This window comes from Marmota monax, unplaced genomic scaffold, assembly GCF_021218885.2.
Source record: "Marmota monax isolate L192 unplaced genomic scaffold, Marmota_monax_Labrador192_F-V1.1 WCK01_AAM20220418_F8-fsc00004, whole genome shotgun sequence".
In the NCBI taxonomy this organism is placed as follows: domain Eukaryota; kingdom Metazoa; phylum Chordata; class Mammalia; order Rodentia; family Sciuridae; genus Marmota; species Marmota monax.
In genome coordinates this window covers 3,664,682-3,676,774 of record NW_026692881.1, presented here as the reverse complement: position 1 = coordinate 3,676,774, position 12,093 = coordinate 3,664,682, and the positions used below count along the sequence as shown (strand labels likewise).

General features: G+C 38.3%; 1 protein-coding gene across 10 annotated transcripts in view; it reads right to left on the bottom strand.

The window, feature by feature from the left end:
* Positions 1 to 11,245, bottom strand: part of Ccser2 (coiled-coil serine rich protein 2) — a 153,638-nt gene extending 142,393 nt beyond the window's left edge. For 7 of the 10 annotated variants that reach the window (XM_046450156.2, XM_046450158.2, XM_046450157.2 and 4 more), the window contains exon 1: positions 11,034 to 11,243. The gene's annotated coding sequence lies outside the window, so the exon portion shown is untranslated. Of the gene's footprint in view, positions 1 to 11,033 lie in introns of all 10 variants that reach the window. The other 3 variants (XM_058581045.1, XM_058581042.1, XM_046450155.2) reach the window with 3 other exon arrangements.
* Positions 11,246 to 12,093: the final 848 nt, after the last annotated feature.

Genomic DNA, 12,093 nt, shown 5'->3' with positions numbered 1-12,093 from the left:
AGCTCCCTCTCGATTTCCCCAACTTCTGGGTTACAATGCACCTGACAGCACCTGACAATATGCAAAAATTCTCAAACCCATCCTGCCCTCTTCAACACTGTCTCATTTCTTGATTAAGAATCTTTATCATCTCTAACCAGTATTCCAGCCCAAGCCACCTTAATTCCCTTTGATCCATTCTTTAAACTTTTCCCCAAATATTCAAAATTATAAGTCTGATCATATCACTGTTACACTTAAAATCACTGTGTGGCTTCCCAAGGTATAAATGCCTTATACCACAACTAATAGCAGCCGCTGATATTTACTGAGTAGTTGTGTGTCGTGTTCATCTATTACCTCATTTAAATCTCACAATCCTATATACTGATTTTTTTTAATTTTTATTTTGTAGATTTAAGGAAATCAAAACTTGAAGAAACACATCCTCTGCCCAAACAGAGCTAGTGAGGGCAAATAAGATTACAATAGCCTTTGAAATCTGGTTTGGGGTCTCCTTTTTAGCCACTCACCACCACCACTACCCAACAAACCTGCCTTTCAACCACACCAAACACTAAAGGACCGCTGACCATCTGATGCCCTTTCAGAACTCCTTACCAAAACACACACACTGTTCTCTTGGTTCAAGGTATCCTTTACCCGCCTTGAGACTTCTCTCTAAATCCTTTTTTCTTTCTTTTCCACCCCCTCCAGTGGGAAGATTAATATAAACCAAACAGATACAGGCATTCTACTCTGTACTTCAAAACACTATAATACAAAGTGCACAAATAGATTTTCCAAACTACCATACAGGTGAGAATCTAGAACACAGAAGGATTAGTATATGGTTAAAGTACTACCTTAAGGTGATTGACCCAAAACTATTTTGCCTTTGGCATTCCTAACACGACTACAACGACTACAACCAATAAGCATTTATACAGAATAATGAGGATCAGGCAAAAGAATTAGTGTAAAGGGGTGTTTTATGATAGTCTACTCAGAATATTAGATTTATTCTAAGAGAATGAAGAGTGAACAGAACATCAGTAAGACTTAAAAAATAATGGAAAATAGAGAACACAAATTAGGATGACTCCCAGGTTTATAGTTTGGGTAGCTGAATTACTGGCACCATCATTTACCAAGACACAAAAAATGAGGTAAATGCATAAATTTTGTACTTGTTCTTTCTCAGTAAAGAAAGCTGAGAAAGAACAAGTACAAAAGAGAAACAGGAATGAATGATATCTTGGAAGGAAAATGAATAAAAGGTGTTTAAAACATAGGGATGAGCTGTTCATGACACCACACATCTATACTCCTGGAGACAGGAGGCTGAGGCAGGATGAGTGAAGGTTTAAGGTAGGTTCCGCAACTTTAGCAAGATTTTTAGGAACTCAGAAAGACTCTAACTCAAATTTTTAAAAAATTAAAAGGGTTCATGTAGTAAAGTGCCCCTGGGTTCAATCACCAATACTGCAAGAAAACAAACCAACCATAGGCATGATCACATAGAAGGTTCATAGTGGACTTAACAATTAGGAACTATGTCAAAGGGCAGATACAATTTCAGTAAATAAGTAGAGAAAATATGAGTAAAACATTGTTGGGGTAGGGAGGATGACTCAAACAATCAAGAAAAAAAGGAAGAGTGTAAAATATGTTTGAAATTGAGAAGAATTTTATTGGATGGACAATCATGTAGCAGAACACAGAAATTAGAAGTCTAAGTTAAAGACTCTGAATTCCAGATTTTATTTTATTTTTGGAATTTATTCTCTGAATAGAGAGAGTAAAGACATACAGCTTTTTTTTCTTTTTTAAGACAACTATTCTGAGAACAAGGTATAGGATGAATTGAAATGATAAGGAGTTAAGGCAGGAGAAGCTATTAGGAGGCCTTTAAATGACCTAAACATAATAATGAAGACCAGAAAGAGAATGGTGGTAGCCAAAATAAAATTAAAGGGATATATGAAAGCAAGAACTTTCATTCCAAGATATCTATGATATAGTGATAAAAGAAATATACATTTGGTTTCTACCCAATTCTAGGCAGAGAGCTCCTAAAATCCTTGGAATCTCCAGAGTGATAAGTGTCTTCTGTATGATAATGAAATGATTGGTAGCTAGGTATCCTAGCTACCAATCTGATGGCTTCAAGATAGGGACTGGTCAACAAAATGACCAAGGAAGGGTTGAGAGTTTCAGCCCTACCCCCAACCTTCAGGGAGGGAAGAAGAGATGAAGGTAAAACAAATCACTGTGACCACTGATGTAATCAATCAGAGCCACATTATGATGCCTCTATAAAAACCCAAAGGACAGGGTTCAGAGAGCATCTGGATTGCTGAACATGTGGAGGTGCCTGAAAAGTAACACACACAAATAGGGTATAAAACTCAGTGCCCCTTCCCACATACCTTGCCCTATTCATCTCTTTCATCCAACTATTCAATTAAATCCTTTGCAGTAGTCTTTATAATAAATCAGCAAACCTAAGTGGTTCCCAGAGTTCTATGAAATGCTATAGCAAATTAATTGAACCCAAGGAGAGAGTTGTATGAACCCTGATTTATAGCCAGTCAGTCATCAGTACAGGTCATAATCTGGAGTTTGCCACTGGCATCTGAAGTTGTGGGAGTCTTATAGGACTCAGCCTTTGTCCTACAGGATCTGATGCTACTTCAGGTAGACAGTGTCAGACATAAGATAAACTATAGGAGATTCATTGTCAGAAGTGTGGTGTTGAGTGGTATATAAGAACTTTGGATTTCTTCTTATCTATTAATACTGACCCAGATATTCCACTATTACTGTATTACTACGCCCATTACACTGTATCATAATCATTTTACAGACTGTGATCTTCTCTTATTCAGCCTCTCATTGCTAATACTAACAAGTCAGGAACATGGGAAACAGCCAAAAAAGGGTCTGTTGAATTATAAAAGAACTTATGAATTGACGAAATATAGAAGTGAGACAAAGATTTCAGAGAAACCTGAGTAACTCACAAGTAGAGGTAGAGAAAACACTGTGGAGAAGTTAGGAGTGGGATCAAGCTTAAGGAATGAGTTTTTTTTTTTTTTTTTTTTTTTTTTTTTTTTTTTAAATTATTTTTATTTTTTAGTTTTCGGCAGACACAACATCTTTGTTTGTATGTGGTGCTGAGGGTCGAACCCGGGCCGCACGCATGCCAGGCAAGCGCGCTACCGCTTGAGCCACATCCCCAGCCCAGGAATGAGTTTTAAGACATGCTGTTTTGTGTGGAGGGTAGCTAAGGACAACATACAAATAGAAATGTCAGGGGAAAAAAATACTGGTGAGGAAAAATCCAGACAAAAATAAAGACTTGGGAAATATAATAAATAATCAACAAATCTTATTATTTGCTAATGAGAATAAATATTCAATAAATTTCCTAAGATTCTTTGTGGTATGACTCTGTCTGTAAGAATGTTATTTGATTGCTCATGTGTATATCCTGTACAAATTGAAGGATGTAAATACCCAATCAAATGGGTCAATCAAAACTGGGTCAACACTAAGTAACTATTTGCTTGACTCAATCATTCATTCAACAAAAATTTACAGGGGTAAGGAAATCCAGCCATGAAAGCAAACTAAAATATAGTAAATATGGAAAATGTCACAGGAACACAAACAGAGAATATAAGGAGGAATGGGTAAAAGAGCCAGGACAAAAAAAATGCCCACAAGCTTTGCTAGAAGAGGAAACACAAAAAAGATAAACTGATTTAATGAGATAACTAAGATGATGAGTAAATTCTAGGAAAAAAAAAAAAGCATTATATGTGCAAAACAAGACATGCACAGTTTCTCATCTTCATGAAACCATAGCAAAAGATGACAGCAAGGCAGCTCATGGCGGACTTTCTATACACTGATAAGGAATTTAACCTTTATCCCATAGTCCTACAATAAAAAACACTGATAAAAAAAATCAGATACACATTAGAATCCCTGAAAAAGCAATCCATATTCCCTAAAGCAGAATGCTTGTAGGAATAGGTGGATAAGAGGCAAAAAAAAAAAGGGGGGGGGAACTAACTTCTGTAGACAACAGGAACTTTTTCAGCAATAATAGAACCTGACAAGATCTATCTTTTAGAAGTCTAGCCACAGATCTGAGGCTAGGGGAAGAAAATGTGGAAAGAGATGAAAGAAGAGGATTAAGAAACAATTGCAAAGATGCTATAGCCCAAAATGTAGACTACTATTTACTCAAAAATGAACCACAGAAAGAGGCACATAAAGTGCTGCAACTAATATGTGCTTTCACCATTTTCTGAATTTACATCATATATCAACTCAATCATAAGCAATTACAGTAAAATTGTGGTCAAGTATAATAGAAAAAAAAAGAAGGGGGTGGTGAAAAGTAGCTATAAAAATTTCCCCTGAAAAGCAGTTCATACAAACTTCAAATAAAAGTTTTTTTAAGGATTTTAATTTCTATTTTAAAAAAAAGGATTTCATAAAACTACCATATTGACAGATTACCATATCAATGTATCTAATAAAGCTGATCATTCCTTCTTTCTTAACACAGTTCACTTGACTTCATGGATACAACTTACTCTTAATTCTCCTCCTTCATACTGTACTTCTTATTCTCCTTTGCTAGTGTCTCAGCCTCTCTCTGTAAACAGTATAGGTTTTCAAGGGAAGTTTTTGGACTTCTCCTGACACACTCCCTAAACTATCTTACTTAGTTTTCATGACACTGAAGTGCCATCTGCCAATCACCAGAAATTTATGTTTCCAGTCCAGACTTCTGCCCTGAACTGCAGACTAATGTATATCCGGCTGTCTATACAATATCTCCACTTAGACTGCTAACTTGGCATGTTCAAAACTGGACTCATTATTTCCCCCTAAAATCTGCTTCTTCTGCAGTCTTTCTCATCTCAGTAAATATTAACTTTATTCTTCCAGTTTTTCAGGCCAAACCCCAGAGGCCACATCTAATCCATCATCAAATTGTTGGCTCTGCATTCAAAATGTATATAGAGTGGGAATGCTTTTCCCAATCATGACTAAAATCAATATCATCACCCACCCAGGATTACTGTTTGAGCGTGCTAAATAATCTCATTATGCCCTGCCCATGACATAACTCTATATGGCAGCAGAGAAGACCATTTAAAACAAGTCAAGACTCTCCAGTGACTTCCCATCTTCAAAGGAAAAGCCAAAGTCCCACTGGCCTACATTGCCATATATGATCTGACCTTACTCTACCCAACTCACCTCTCAGACTCCATCTTCTACCAATCATTTCCCTCAAAACCACCATTGATGTACATGTCACTCCTTGAACATAACAAGCATACTGTGACTCAGGATATTTACACTTCTGTTCCACCTTTATCAAATGTTTCTCCCCTACAACCTCCCTCATATCTGCACAGATTGCTCTCATTTCAAGATCTCTACTCAAATACCTTTCCTAACCATCTTGTATAAATTGACAATTCCCCCCCAAAATGCTCTTTTCACCTTATTCTGCTTTATTTTTCTCCATGAACTATAAAATTTGAGACACCACATATGTATTTATTTATTTTATGTATCATTAATTAGAATGTAAGCTCCACAAAAGCAGATAATTTGTTCACTGTACTATTCCTAACAAATGCTCATCCATCTGGAATGGAAGGATGAATGAAGAAAGGAAAATCCAGTCAGGATCTATTATAAAAGTATGGATTGAAGGAATTTTCAGTGTAAAGTTCTCCAGCCCTTAGAGAAACAATGACTACAAGAATTGTCCAATAATAGCCAGATCTACAACCCCAGCTAGTGCCAATAATAAACAAGGGTTGACACATCTCTACTATGGGGAAAAACTACAGAGAAGAGAGGGAGAAGATGGTCATCCCTGCTTTCCTTGAAAAGAAACATCATTTAGACGTTTCCTGTAAACTTGCCTACCAACTCTGACCAAAACAACATTAAGCTCATTCTACACACTTAATAGCTGTTATGAATAGTTCCTGCTTTTCTAAGCTATGGTCTTCTGAGAAAATTGTAACTCCCAATCCTAAAACTGGCTGCCAAGACATAATGGTCAGAGAAAGCTCTCAAATTTCCCCAAAGCACTCAGGCTGCAACCAAATATCATTAACATGATAACAACAACTTAGAGAACCTTCTGGTGTCTGCCTCTCTTTGTTGTCCCTGGTGTATATACCAGTGGCCTAGTCATCAAAAAAAAAAAGATTTTGCTATATTAGTGTGGAGGGAAGGGGAGGTGGGAGAATTCAAAGAGTGAGTGTGTGTGTGTGTGTGTGTGTGTGTGTAGACATATTTATATTTCCACTTTAAAGAAAGGTTGAATGGTGAGGAATAAAAAACATATCTGCTAAAATATGAGTTATCACCTGGGCTTTTCAATACCAGACACCAAAAGAGATTGTGGTCCCTGAGATACTCAGTATTCCTTAGCTAAAAATACCATGTCTTGCATCCCCCATTCCCACATTCAGAATGAAGATATGGGACAGGAGTCCCTCCCAAATTGAATGGCTGAGAGCAGTGTCACATCAGTCATCTCTCAAAAAGAAATAACATGTCATATCATCTCCTTGCTTTGAAACATCTAGTATCTTTCAAATGCCCAAGTCCAAATTCTTAGCACAGCAAATAATTCATCTTTAAATCTACTAAATATGTACACATATAAAAAAAAAAAAACAGTGCCTAGTGAAAGCAAACTGGCTGTCCACTCCTTCCTAGCCATGTTACCTTTAACAGATCACTCTGCGTCTATAAGTTTTCTCCTGCACAAAAGGAGAATACTAAAAGACCTATCTTTCAGAGTTGCTATGAGGACTAAGTAAGAAACTGCATGCCAAATCCTTGCACAGTATATCTTCTAACTAATGTCCTGGACTATCTCATCTATCTAGAATGCATCACTTCCCAAAGACAGCAGATAACCAAAGTTTAGCTTCCATGTATTTCAGAATAATTAACAACAAGAGCCCAGTTAGAAACAACGTTCCAATTAATCCTGAATCAACAAAACCTTCAATTAACCAATATATTGTTTTCATGATAATTTATTTTTAAAAAGCAAGAATCCAAAAAAAAAAAAAAAGAAAGAAAGAAAATATTCATGTATTTAAAAAAAAAAAAAAAACTAGGTTCTTTTACTTTGTCTCCCTGTTCAAACTCAGGAAGAAAAAAATGGAAATTAATAAGAATGTGGTTTTCTATAATGTAAAATCCACATGAATAAAATTCAATCCCAATTGCATACGTAATCTACTAAATACATACCCATATAACAAAACAAACTCTAGAAACTTAATAAAAGTATGCATCAGGTAGCAGAATAATTTCATTCTAAGACTTCACAATTAAAACACAAAAATCACAAAACTTTTTTAAAAAGTCAGTAATTCTAGTAATACTAAAAAATACTACAAACTCTTCAATACTAAAAATAACAAAAATAAAGCAGATCAGAAACACTTTTCAAAAGATTAAATACTTATGGTGTCAGTGCTACTGAAAATGATGATAGGATTTCAGTAAATTTATAACTGAAAGACAAACAATTCATAGAAAGGAGAAAACAGAACTAGAAAAACACTGCATTTGCTTTTCTACTATGGCCTGTGATGTTAGACGGCAAGTACTTTAATACCCATTTTTAAAAACAAAAGATTATAAAAATGTATGATAGAATTGGTCAGCTAAATTCTGCTAGAGGCAGTGTATAGCAATACCTATCTAAAGTAAATCTGGCAATCTTTTTTGAAATTGATAAAACCTTCAAACCATCTGACCTTGAAATCCCTCTCCTTGGCCTTTAACCTAAAGGAAAGAAGTACAATGATGAACTATATTAAATGCACTTACAAAATAAGCAACCTAGATGTCGAGCTACTAAAAAATAAGTAATTCAACTCACTGTAATACTGTATAATAATCTAAAGGTATAAAAACTATAGCAAAAAGAAAATAAGTATGAAAGTGTTAAACATTATATTTATGATTTGATTACAGTATAAAACCAAATAGGTATGACCAAAAATTAAAAGCTTATTCTGATTTTTTTAAAAATTCTTTAACATTATGTTGTTCCAATAAAAAGCCTATTGGAATTGATCAGGCCCATCAAACTAAATACACACTTCAAAACTGACTTTTCAGAGGCATGAAACAACAATAAACAATTTTTTACCCTAAAAACCTATCACACAGGAGTAAATGGATTAGCTCTTCTCACATAAAGACAAACCATACATGCAATTTTAGCCATGCTAATATTAGCCAACTATAACCTCATTATATTAAAATCTCTTTTACCATCAAAATTTAACTGGGGATCTCCATCTGGTGATCAAAGGCCACTTATTACAAAGCATCTGGAGAGAGGACCTCAAACACCAAAATTAAAACTATCTGGCCAAACAGAATGGTGAAGGTTCAGTTTCCCTTATGTTCCCAGATGAATTATTATGTTTCTCAACCATTTCAGGGCTCTAAAGCCCCAGGAGTGGCAGCTAAGAATTTAAGAAGAAAATGACACAGATTTGCACTCTGTGAAAATTTGTTGACTTCCTCATTTTTCTATACCTCCACCAGGAAGCAGTGGAAAATATACAAACATGAGGTCAGAAGATGTGAGACAGAGATGACACTATGCAATCTCAGGCATGTTACCTGTCTTTTCAGGCTTTAATTATTTAATAGTAAAATTTTCAAATCGAACCAAATAATCTGTAAATTCTTTCAAGTTCAATACCTGTTAAAGTAACGGACCCCTTTCCCAAACACACCAAAGTCTCTCATTACCGTTACTCAGATGGTAAAACAATTACTAAAGTTTAGAATTAGGAGACTAGAGGCAAAGGTGAAATACAAAGATGATCAAAACACTTGGACAGTCATCTGAGCTCTGGCCCTGTCTACCCATGTGACCCCTAAGCAAACTACTGCACTCAAAATAAAGTTCTAGGACTAGTAAAGCAACAATCCTTATTGGTCATGCCCTTCTTATTCCTGCATCATAAAATGGACTGTTTTTATCTGTCAGAACTAGGATTTCATTCCTAATCAGCAATGATTTTCACTTTGTTCTTGGGTTTTTAAAAGCACCTTGTACATTCATCTTTTCTAAATTTTCTGATACTGAAAAATACAGTCTAACATATTCTGCCTATTTTAAAGCTGTATTTAAGCCTGAAGCCATTCCTCCAGAACACATACAGCTAATAGTTTTGATACCTGTGCCACAAAACATTATGTGCTTAAGTTGCAAACTTAAAAAGAAACTCAAAAGCCTGGTTAAGAGAGACATATAAACAAATCATTAACTACCAATTGGCAAATGCTATCTGCATAATGTATTGTATCTTACTGGATCAGAGAAGACAAAAGGGATAAGACTTCCAGAGAAGACTCAGGTGTTATTTTAGTAAGGTTGTGAATGGCAAGTTGTTTACTAGGAAGAGAAAAATTTTCAACAGAGGGAACAGTGTAAAACCACAAAGGAAGATGTCATCTTTTGAGAGCTACAAATAGTCTTAAATGGAAAGGGCAGGCATCATGGTAGAAGAGAAACTAAAATGTAGACAAACACCAGAAATTATGAAAGCCTCAATTTATTCAAATAGATTATGAAATGTCATCAATGGGCTTCTAAACCCGAAATCAAAGTCCTCATCTTTCTCCATAAAATAAAAAGCATTGAGTTAAGGCAACAAGCAAAAAATTCTACCTGTAGAAAGGTAGAATAAAAAATTAATGAATTCCTGCTCTCAAGATGGCTTCTAGCATTATATTACTATGGGATAGTAATATAACACTGAAATAAGACATTATTAATTGTGGCTAAAAAGTTGAAGAAAGTTGTATTTTTAACCCAAAGATTATTTGAGGTCAATGTCGCTGAGAACACTAAAGAAAACAACCAAATCAGAAAATAGCAAAGCAAACAATAAAGTCTGAAAAGAAAACTGACTTCGAGCAAAACATTTAGCAATGTTTACATACTTATCATATATTACAGACTATAAGTCTGATTACAGCCTATAAGATATGTTTTGTACCTATCTATCTTTTGCAGAAGGAGAGTATCTTAGATTTCGGTAAACTAAAGTCTCCTTAAATTAAAGTCTCTTTTGAAAATGATGTTTTAAAACACCTCTGGCCAAATGAATAGGTTCCATAATAGTTTGATGTTCAGGAGAAAACAGCTACTTTGAAAAGGCTAAAGTTCATGTTCTCTCTCCTTTAAGAGTGAAAACCTACATATCAATCTCAGACTACAAAAAGTCCGTGCATCAGTAATTTCCACACTGCTAAGGCCTAGTTAGGAACAGCAAGTCTAATTGGCTGGATAGCCTACAAAGATGAATTTGCAATTATTGAAATTCAAACTTAAGCTTAGCCACAAACGACCACATCAATGGAGTAATTCCTCCTCTTACTGTATCAAGAAACACGGTGCATTATACAAATGGATAAAAATAGCAGACGTCTAAAGAAGAGAAAGCAACAGCATCTGAACTCACAGCAACGGTGTGATCCACCAAAGTTTTATTCAGGATGTATTTTTAGGGGGGTCTTTGTTTTGGCCCAGTAATTTAAAAAAAAAAAAAAATCCACTCATTCAGAGCACCTCGGTACTTTTCCCTATCAACCCTCACGAGCATCCCGGCTCTGAAATCACTGGGCATCTCAGCCTCGCCCAGATTTCCCCTGAGCAAAAGAGGGCCGCCGCTGTGGCCAGTGCCAGTGGCCCACGGCCCCCGACCCCCTGCGCCTGTCACAGCCGGAGGGGCAAGGGGGTCCGGCCTCCTGGCTCCACACCCGCCCACCTCAGGCGGCTCGAAGGGCGCTCGCTGGGCCGCCTTGGAAGGCTGCCTCTCTAGGGCCTCTGCTTCTCCCCCGACGCCCAAGCCTCCGCCCCGCCCTGGACCGCGCCCCCATTACGGGCTACCCGGGGCACTCGCCGCGACCCCGGCGCCAGCACCCGCTCCGGCCCTTACCCCAGCTCTCACCGTGCGGAGGTCGCACAGCCTCCTCTCGGCCGTGGCCCGGTTGCGGGTCGCCCAGCGACCTGCGGGCCCAAGACCGAAGGCCGCCGTCACATTCCGGTCGGCCCGGGAACACGACAGGACACAGCCAGCATCGCGTCCACGGCCTCAGGGAGCGCCGGACTCCAGAGCCACCGCGCCCCCTCCCTTGGCCGGCGCCCGCCTGGACTCCGCCCTCCAGGGCCCGCTCAAGGCGCGCGCGCAGGCCCTCCCAGGGACGCCCGTGCGCAGGCGCGAGACTCACGCGGCAAGGCCCCGCCTTTAGGTCCGCCCCCCCCTCCTGACTCCAGCTCGGCCCACCTCGCCCCCGCCCTCTCTCCAGGCTCCGCCCCAACTCCGAGAACCACCCTTCTCTGTTGACCTTGCCTCTCTGCCCCCTGACAGGTTGTTGTTCTGCCCAACCAGTGATGCCAAGTCTGCGTGATCCCAGGACGAACCCCTGGACTAACACTTACTTGCTCCTTGACCTTAGTCAAACCTGTCAGCTCCTCCAGACTGAAAAGTTATTAGTGGTCTCAGCACCGGGCCTGACAGAGTTCCTCCAACATTTTGTGTTTCCAAGTCCATACTGCTTCCTATATGCTCTGGGGCATTCCTGAAACACAGCGCCATGCCTACCTCACAAGAACACTGGATCTGACTGGGACTGAGGGAAAATACCATACACAGTGCTAAGATTCAAAGCTGTCCTATGGTGATATTCATCTGAGATCCTTTTACCAGGAACCAGATTATCCTTCTCTTTAGGGCTTCCATCACTGAGGCCATCTTCCTGTCCTTCTGTCCTAGAGGGCTGGACCAGCCCTTGAGACTCCTCCTTCTCTTGATCTGGCCAACAGTTGAAACACTGGAGCTGCCCTTATCAGGTGCTCTTTGAAATCCTGCTGGCCCAAACAGCTCAATTACAATAAATAAAATTTAAGAAGAATATCTTGAAAAGTATTCATTTCTTCCATGTCTCCAGATCTGTGACACTCAAAGGAGAAACGCGAGGAAAAAGGGGTAGATGCTTGGTTTCTAAAAC